The sequence below is a fragment of the Arvicanthis niloticus genome, chromosome 16, assembly GCF_011762505.2.
Source record: "Arvicanthis niloticus isolate mArvNil1 chromosome 16, mArvNil1.pat.X, whole genome shotgun sequence".
NCBI lineage: Eukaryota > Metazoa > Chordata > Mammalia > Rodentia > Muridae > Arvicanthis > Arvicanthis niloticus.
The window spans coordinates 53,419,374-53,428,266 of NC_047673.1; the positions used below are offsets into that span (position 1 = coordinate 53,419,374).

Consider the following 8,893-nt stretch of genomic DNA (forward strand, 5'->3'; position numbering starts at 1 on the left):
TTGTGAACACAGCAGTCTTCTTAGGCACAATTGCATAGCAGGTTTACTTTAATTCTTGTATAAAATTACCATTAATTAACTAAACTCATGGATAAACTTTTAACAATTGTAGCTATTGCATGTGAATGTCTCTCCTATGTTGGCATTTAATTGTTTTGCATGTGAAACTCATTTAGATCATTTAATTCCCTATTTATATTAAAAGGAAATTAAAGTAAATCAATTATGTTGCTCTTTCTAGTAGTTCTATTTTTCAGAATGTAATAAAGTACAGAGAGTTGAAGTAATAACAGACCCAAGGTCAACTACCTTGGAAAAATAGAACCACTCAAACCCTTGACTTCTTCAGAGCCCACACTTTTATGCAAGGCATTTTTACACTATTGCTTCTGCACATTGATTTTCTCAACCCCAAATATTGGGTCACACAATATTTGTATATGTAAGGCCACCATATTTAATCCAGTTTCTGCACAAACAAAAGACATGTTGTTAAGTGACAAGGAATTCACATCAATGTAAGTTTACAATAACATCTGAAATCCAGTTAGATACATTTGATCATCTTTATCACACTGAGTTTTCTTCATTTGCAATAACTGAAAGCTACCCTGTCTAATTTGCCCTTTCAAAATGATCCTCCATCCTAGAGCTTTCTAAGGCAAGAATGAGCCCATAGCTTTTGGGTGCTCTTCCTAAGAGATATCTGTACTCATATTTTTGGTGAATGATCATCCTACTGTTGCCTGAGATCTTATATCAATCTGTTGATTATTAGAATTGGTTCCATAGTGTAAGATCTGTCAGACACACAGGACCCTACATTCAGCAGGCTCTTGGGGTTAGTTTAGCATTCTGCTTTATTCATCTTGAGTTCTTCATGCATTTATCTTTGATGCTTGTGAATCAAAAGATGAATAAAAATTACTGAGCTTTGCGTCGTGAGTCTGGTTTTCTAAATCAGAATTTTGAAACACTGATGTGGAAAGATGGCTATAATCTCTAAACTGGGGAGCCAGACACAGTAAGGTCCCTAGGCCAGCTAGCCATCATATCTAACTAAATTAGTGAGCTCCAAGTTAAATGAAAGGCCCTATCTCAAAAGATGAGGTGAAGAATGTGTAAGGAAAACCCCCGAGGTGAACCTTGAAAAGACTTTCCCTGCCTCCTCCAATGCCAGCTTGAAGTCAGGGAACGGTGGAAGAGGCACAGAGAGCAGACATCTATCAGGGTTAAATCAGCACAACAGAAAACATGAAAATGAAATTGCAACTGGATCGGATGGCTTATAACTAGAAATGGAAAGAAGCCTGTGAGTGTGGCTGAGATGACGTTAAAGGGCTTAAATCAGAGATTTGTCAGAGCACTGTACAAAGATGTGATCAGAAGGGATATAAGTTTAGACTCCTCCATTATCTGGATACATTTATGTGACATGTGATATAAAATGTAATAACTCTTCCTCCTGAACTCCCTCTAGAACCAACCATACAAAACAAATCCAAAGGGGATTTTTCAAAAATCTGTGTTCTCACCCAGTTGAGCTCTAAAGATTTCACACAATCCCATCCTCCAAAGTAATTGTCAAGTACTTTAGACATAATGTAAGAATTCCTTTCTGGGCTATGCTTTAAGGCAATATTATTGCGATGGCTATTCTTGGCTGTCAATTCGACTGCATCTGCATTTTTTAAATTTTTTAAAAGCCAAAAATGACTGAGCATACCTGTGCAGGGGTTTTTGGTTAATTAAATCATTTGAAATTGGACTCCCACTTTTAGTCTGGATCTTTGAGGTGGAAAGATACACCTTTAATTCAGATCTTTTGAGATGCAAAGATCCAACTTTTATCTTCTATTGGAAGCCTATATAAAGAACACAAGAGAAACAAGCTTGTTCTTTTTGCCTGTTTGATCTCACTTTTACTAGCAAGTCTGTTAGAATCTTCACTGGCATTAGAGCCTACTTCTTTGGGATTAGGATAAATACTGAAGACAAGCTAAGATATCTAGCTCTGTAGACTGATCAAGTGCTGAATTCTTAGATCAGCCATTGTTGGATGAGTTGGACCACATCCGCAAGCCACTTTAATGAATTTTCTTTCATATATATATATATATATATATATATATATATATATATATCACACACACACACACGGTATTTTTAAATAATAGTCCAGAAATATACAAAATATATAAGTGCAGTTGCAATGTCAATACTAAACCTCTTAATTATTTTCCCCAGATAATTTGTGGGGTTTTTGTTTATTTGGCATGTAAAGGTGCCACTGTACACTCTCATTGCTAGATTTTATTTTTTTGCATAAAGTGTTTTTAATGCAACATTATAAAGTTAAGTTTTACTGAAGAAAACGAGAATTTAATGTGTGATAATAACTCTTTACTTCCATATGATACAGTAACTCTCAGGAGCTATGGAAGTCATTTGTAAAGATTTTTATTACTTTTTATGAGACCACAATATGAGTATATTATTTCGCTTTCGTTTTTCCTCCCTCCAAATTCCCCCACAAACCTGTCCATGACCTCTCTCAAATGCATGGTCTCAGTGGTGCATAGAACTACAAGCAACGGAGGAATTCCAAGAGTAGGAGAAACAGTGTTTTCTGGGGAAAAGCATGTCAATTATTTGTTCAATACCAAATGGTAAATCCTAAAAGTGTATATACATTCAAGTAATATTGTACAGACTGAGAAGGTTGTATTTTGGAATATATATGCCCATGACAGTAATTAATGAAAAAGCCAGTCACTTGTAAAGCTTTACTTCATAAAAATCATTGAAAAGCTGGAATGGTATTTGCCATTCTATACAGTAGCCTGATGATTGATGTGTAAGCAGGTGGTCTCTTGATTACATTACTAATTACAACCTGGAAATGAGAGACTGTCAACATCCAACATAGTCTCCACACACATCTTAGCAACAACAACAACAAAATAGCTGGTCTGATGAACTGCTTTTTTTATGGATATAAAAATAGATGCCGGGAGTAAGTTCATATTTTGGTTTATGTTCATGAATCAACCTGAAGCCCACAAGAAAAACTGACATGTATAGTGACTTTTATAACCAGGAGGAAAAGGGTGGTAGCTTGCATATAAAACACACTGTAAGACTCCATGAAAAGGGACTTGAGTGGAAAAATAATAAATCTGGACTGTATCCATTTGATTTAGGTTAAAATATAATTCCAGGGGAAGCACATGTTTTAAATACATTGTATACTTAAGCCTTATTAGCCAATTGCTCTGTGAAGAACACCTGAATGGGTTGTATCTTAAAAGAACCTGCTTTTATCAGGTTCTCTGATCCTCTGAAAAACCGGAGTAAGAAAAGAAAATGAATTCTGACTGTGGGTTAGTGAAAGAAAGTAAACAAGTAACTTCCTTAAGTCAGCGGAAGCACATGCATATAGGAGAAAACAGAGATTCCACTAAAGGCAGTTGTAGTTGCTATGTTTCCATTCATGTGATCAAACATGAAAACAAAGGACTTTAAGAAAGAAAGGGTTTATTTTCAGTCACGGTTTAAAAAAAGATGTAGTTCAGCAGCAAGATGTAGTTCAGCATAGTAAGAAAGAATGGGGGCAGGGAGAGGACGCAGCTGCACACTTTATGTCATCTTCTGGGGAGTGGAGAGAGAGATACTCCTGCTTAGCTGGATTTCTCCTCTTTCCTTTTGTATTTGGTTCTCAATCCCAGCCCATATAATGGTACCACCCAGCCTGGAGGTAGGGTTGCTCTTTTAAATGTTTGTTTGTTGTTTGTTTGTTTGTTTGTTTCCTCAATACTGCTCCTCCTCACTGAGTTCCTCCCTGCATCTCCCCCTTTCCTTATCCTCTGAGTGGATCGGACCCTCCCAGGGTATCCCCCTACCCTGGCACATTAAGTCTCTGTCAAATTAAGAGCATCATCTTCTACTGAGGCCAGAGAGCAGGGGTCAAGTGGGGGAAAGGGGTATCCTGGGTCTACAATCTCTGTATGTTTTTTGGTTGGTGGCTCAGATTCTGAGAGCTCCCAGGGAATCCAGGAATTGAATAATCCAATATCCCTTTTTTTTTTTTTTTTTAATGTTTAGTGAAATTAAGAAAACTGGCAATAATGAGAATAAAAGTAAGCATGCACAAAGGCTGGACAACATGCACATACTCTGAAGAGAACAATGTTTAAAAATGAAAGTATCTCTTTGAAGAGTATTGATCTTTCCAATATACACAGGGAGCTGGATAAATCCCAAATAGGAGAACAGGTAACAGAGTCATGTGCTCACATTCCTCAAGATGGTTTGAACTTTGAATGTTTAACTTTAATCTTAAAATTAATGTTTCTGATCCTGTCAGACCTCCAGATATGAGCATTTTAAAGGGTTTGTAAATTCCTCTACTTGATGCTTGTTTCCCGTTTGCAGTCTCCCACACTGTGGCTATAAAAGCAATAAATAAATCATCATAGAATCTACTTCCAATCCATGAGTGTTCTTCAACTGGGAAAAGCCCTGGAAACTTTCTTTTAAGAGAAACTGTAGCATAGAACCTTCCTTTCTACAAAGTGGCTCATGTGTACAGTAGATAAGAACTACTGTTAGCTTAACAAAATGTAGCAATTGCCATGAGTTCCTTGTTGTTGCAGATGACTTGGCAAAGCAAAGGTCTAGCTGAGGGACTGCAAGAGGTTCCACAAAAGGGTGCCTGAATTGCACACTGGGAAGTGGCAAACCCAGAACTTGCACTCCAGCAAGGCTCGGCAAGGTTCAGCAAGGTCCAGGGTCTATGCTCTTTCACATCTGAATAAGTTACTTACCCCACAAAAATGTTCTTTACACATTAACTCAACAACAACAAAACCAACGAAACAAAAGAAAGCAAAAATAATGTCACCATGAGCTGTTGTTATGGTGATCCTGAATGGGAAAAGATACCATCTTACCTTTTTGCAGACCTACTAATTACATCTAGGATGGGCTTGCTTTAGACAAATGATTTCTGAGATTTCATGGAAAACACAGTTTTCCAGCTTGATTTTCCTGAGAAGATTGTCATCCTCCTCTTCTGTTCATCCTGTCTGTGATATTTTCAGTTTTCCCCAGGACTAACTGCTTTAGAATGACAGTTCCAGGGAAATAAAAAAAAAACAATAAGAATTTTAACATGAGACAAAACCCACATATGATTCAGAAGAAGCTATAGTCAAGATATTGATACAAAATATTCTTAGAAGAATTATATTGTCCTGTGGTAGTTATTCCAATAACCTTAATCCAGTAATTCTAAAGATGATAAATAACAGACATCGAGTCACACTATTTAGAATGATATATGATATATTTTATCATATGTATTCTTGTTATTTCTTTATGTTAGATAATTTCCACGAAATGATTTTTATTATCCCTTGAATATTCTTTATCTTTTACTTTGTGTGTTGTATAAAATATAAAAGAAAAAGGAATTGTAACAACAAAAGTGAGATTAAGATTTAAAAACAAAACAAACAAATGAACAAAAAAAAAAAAAAAAAAAAAAAAACCCAGAAAACGTTGTACTTTTCATTCTATTGTAATGGCTCTTTTTGGCTTCCAGTGCTCTATACAAGGCAAACTGCTCACACAGTGAACCACAGTGACCCAAACCAGAGGCACATGAAAGTGGTTTGATATAAGAACAGAAGCATCTTCAGTTTCAGCCTTAAAAAGGAAAATAATAACTTCTAGTGGATTCCACTTGGATCATGAACCTTCAGATGATGGAACCTATTTCTAAAATGCAGAGTAACCAGTGTGTCAATGTACATTAAAGGTTAAATAGTTCAGCATCTATACTTTTGTTTATATTTGTTGTGCTGGTTATTTCATTGTTAAGCTAACATAATATTATATCAACTGGAAAGAGAATCTCATTAGAGGAAAATTTTACATTAGATAGACCTGTGGCCATGTCTGATGGTAGGAGTACCTTAATTAAGTTAATTCATGTTGGAAGACACAGTCAACTATGGGTGGCACTATTCCCTAGGTCCAGGAACCTTAAGTGCATAAGAGTGAAGAAGTTCAGCTGGGCACAAGTGAGGAAGCACGTGAACATATGTGTATTTATTTCCCCAGTTCTATGGTGTGACTAGTTGATTCAAGTTCTAGCAACATTGACATTCCTGAAATAGTTGACTGCTTGTAATTATTAACCAAATGAATCCCTTCTCCTCCAAGTTGCTTTAGGGGAATTTAACACAACACCAGAAATGAAACATTAACATGTTATATATGACATTAGATGAAATAAAAGACTAAATAAACAATAGAGAGATGCCACTGAACAAGAGCATGATGTCATGGAAATAATCAATTGTAATCCTAATGCTTTTCAACTTCAATGTTTGTAAGAGATATAGTTATCCAATAAACAAACAGAAAAAGCTGAGTTTAAGGTAAAACCAAGGGATGAAGATGCTAGCTGTTATTCTTGCCCCTTCTATTGATTTTATGATTAGATTTATGTATTGTTTGTATATGTACATGTACATATGCATGGATATATTAGCACATGGAGATCAGCAGTAAATGTTGTGTATCTTAACAATGGAATTATTATCATCAAATGTTTTATAGAATTATAGTTATAATGAAAATGGTTCTATTGTTGATCACAGAAGCTCACACACCTAGAGCACTGCATAGGACAGAGTGAAATGGAACTGCATGAACCTGAATCATCCAGGAAGCCATTGATAATGTGAAAGGTCACACATGCCAGTTGGCAGTGAATGTAAGCTTGTGGTAAAATGTGTGGTAGAGCTTGATCTCTTTCCTTCTTGCTCCCACTCTGTCCCCTTGCCCCTTCCGCATTTCCTTCCCCCTCTTTTATACAAAAAAAAGGGGTACATGGTAGAATTGTGATTTCTGGTGTTCAGTTTTGTTCCCATCACAGACAAAGCTGTTTAGGCATTTCCTTCTGATGCATAGCTGTCTATATTAATATAATATACGGTATTCTAACAAATAACACAGACAAATCTATATGAATACTTTTGAGATATGTGTTACAGGAAGCCTCCTGTCATTGCTATTGCTGCTGTTTATTTGGTTTTGGGGACAAGGTTTTGTACTGTGGCCCAGGGTAGTCTCATTCTTTATGCAGTTCTCTTTTCCTAGGGGACAGGGCCTGGAATAACAATCCTGAGCACAGAATGTTCTCTGGAACCTTGGTAATTGCAACAGACCTTCTGATTTCTTACACTGTCTTCAAAAATTGTTGGTGGCTTTAGTTTTATTTCAAATGATTGCTGTGAGCTGAATCACAAACCATCACTACTAGCAAGGTTTTGGTAGGATGCTAATTTTCTGTTTTATTTTATTTTAATTTCTTCACAAAAATATTGGTCTTGGCCTAAGGGGAAAATGTTAACCATGTTTACTCTAGCCAACCAACGGGCACAACATGGAGAACTAACAAGTACACGCTAAGAACTAACTCAGTAGAATTTCTGTGACTTGAATCTTATGTCTGCAGAGTACTCTTTTTGAGTAGGAAGCTATGACATCATTCTCTTATCTCTTGTTTTCTGTCGAGGAAAAAGGAGTGATGCTGCCACCTGGTGGCTATGAGTTGTAAGAGCAGGGTGACGTTTTCCTTTATAAATATTGCACACATCTCTCAGGAAATAGGGATATAAAAACACATGGATATCACTGAGGCCAGTAGCAATCAAATGACAAATGACATACTTGTATGAAACAAACGTGTCAAAGGTGTCTGTACTGGGGAATGTTTGATATGTTTTGTTGTAGATTTTATTTATTTTATCACATGAAATACAAGGCTTTCTTCTCTCACAAACAGTTTTCTTCTTTAAGGTTAGGTTTGATATTATGGCTACAAATTAATTATCAAGAAAGCCAACTTTATTATTCTGAACAACGTAATCACCATCACCCTCCACATTTCTGTTTATAAATAGTTTCTGTGTGGTGAGGTAAAAAAAAAAAAGTTCTGTTCAGAAAAAAAAATTATATAGTTGGTACCACAAGTATAGAAAAATTTGTCTTTGGCAGAAAAGTATAAAGGCAGTTTTCAATGTACTTAATATCCTTCTCATAGCTTGGATAACTGAGAATCAAGTAATGGAGAATGGAGGCTCATACCTATAATCTTAGCACTTGGGAGGCCAGGATAGGAGAGTAAATTTCTGTCTATCCTGGGTTAACATAATAATGCTCTATTCAAATGATAAGAGAGTCCTGCCACTAGAAGCATTGCAGCTGTGGCTGCTGTATCACACGTGCATCAGTCAGTCAGTGGCAGAGAGGAGAGAGCCAGTGTCTACACTAGGTGTTCTGACTTAAAACAACTGAATGATTAGAAGCCTAACACTCCCTGAAAAAAAAATGAGTCTGAGACAACCACCAGTTCAGAGTCTGGGAGGCCAGAATGGGCTCCCAGGATGGGGAACAAGCCAGAGACTAAAAGAACCCCACCTAGGACTTCAGGCTGGAGTGAGCTTAAGACAGATGACCCTCTCACTCTTGTAGACTGAGAGATTATCTGAGTACCAAGCCTGAGATTAACAACAGACCAGCAACATGGGGGCTGTGCAGGGAGCTAGCCTGAGATGACCACCAGCCCAGTACTGTGCAGACCTAGAGCAGGCACACCATGTCCTAGATGACCCCTACCCAGCACCGTGAGCAGGGCATAGCACTCCTAAGACAACTCCTGAGATGGTCCCAGACACTCAAAGATCCCTGGTGCTACTATGAGGGGCAAGTCAGTAAAGAAATGGAAGAGAAGGAGAAACCAAAGGATGTGGGTACAATGAAGAGAGGCAGAACTGGAGCCTAGAGCTTAGTGAGGAACAGCTTGAGCCTGATGTGAGTA

At 37.1% G+C, this 8,893-nt stretch overlaps 1 non-coding gene across 1 annotated transcript; it reads left to right on the forward strand.

Moving 5' to 3' along the window:
• The first annotated feature begins 8,255 nt into the window (after window positions 1-8,255).
• LOC117722087 (small nucleolar RNA SNORA17) lies at window positions 8,256-8,390 on the forward strand. The gene has a single exon (XR_004608493.1). It is a non-coding gene; the product is annotated as a small nucleolar RNA SNORA17 (small nucleolar RNA).
• Window positions 8,391-8,893: the final 503 nt, after the last annotated feature.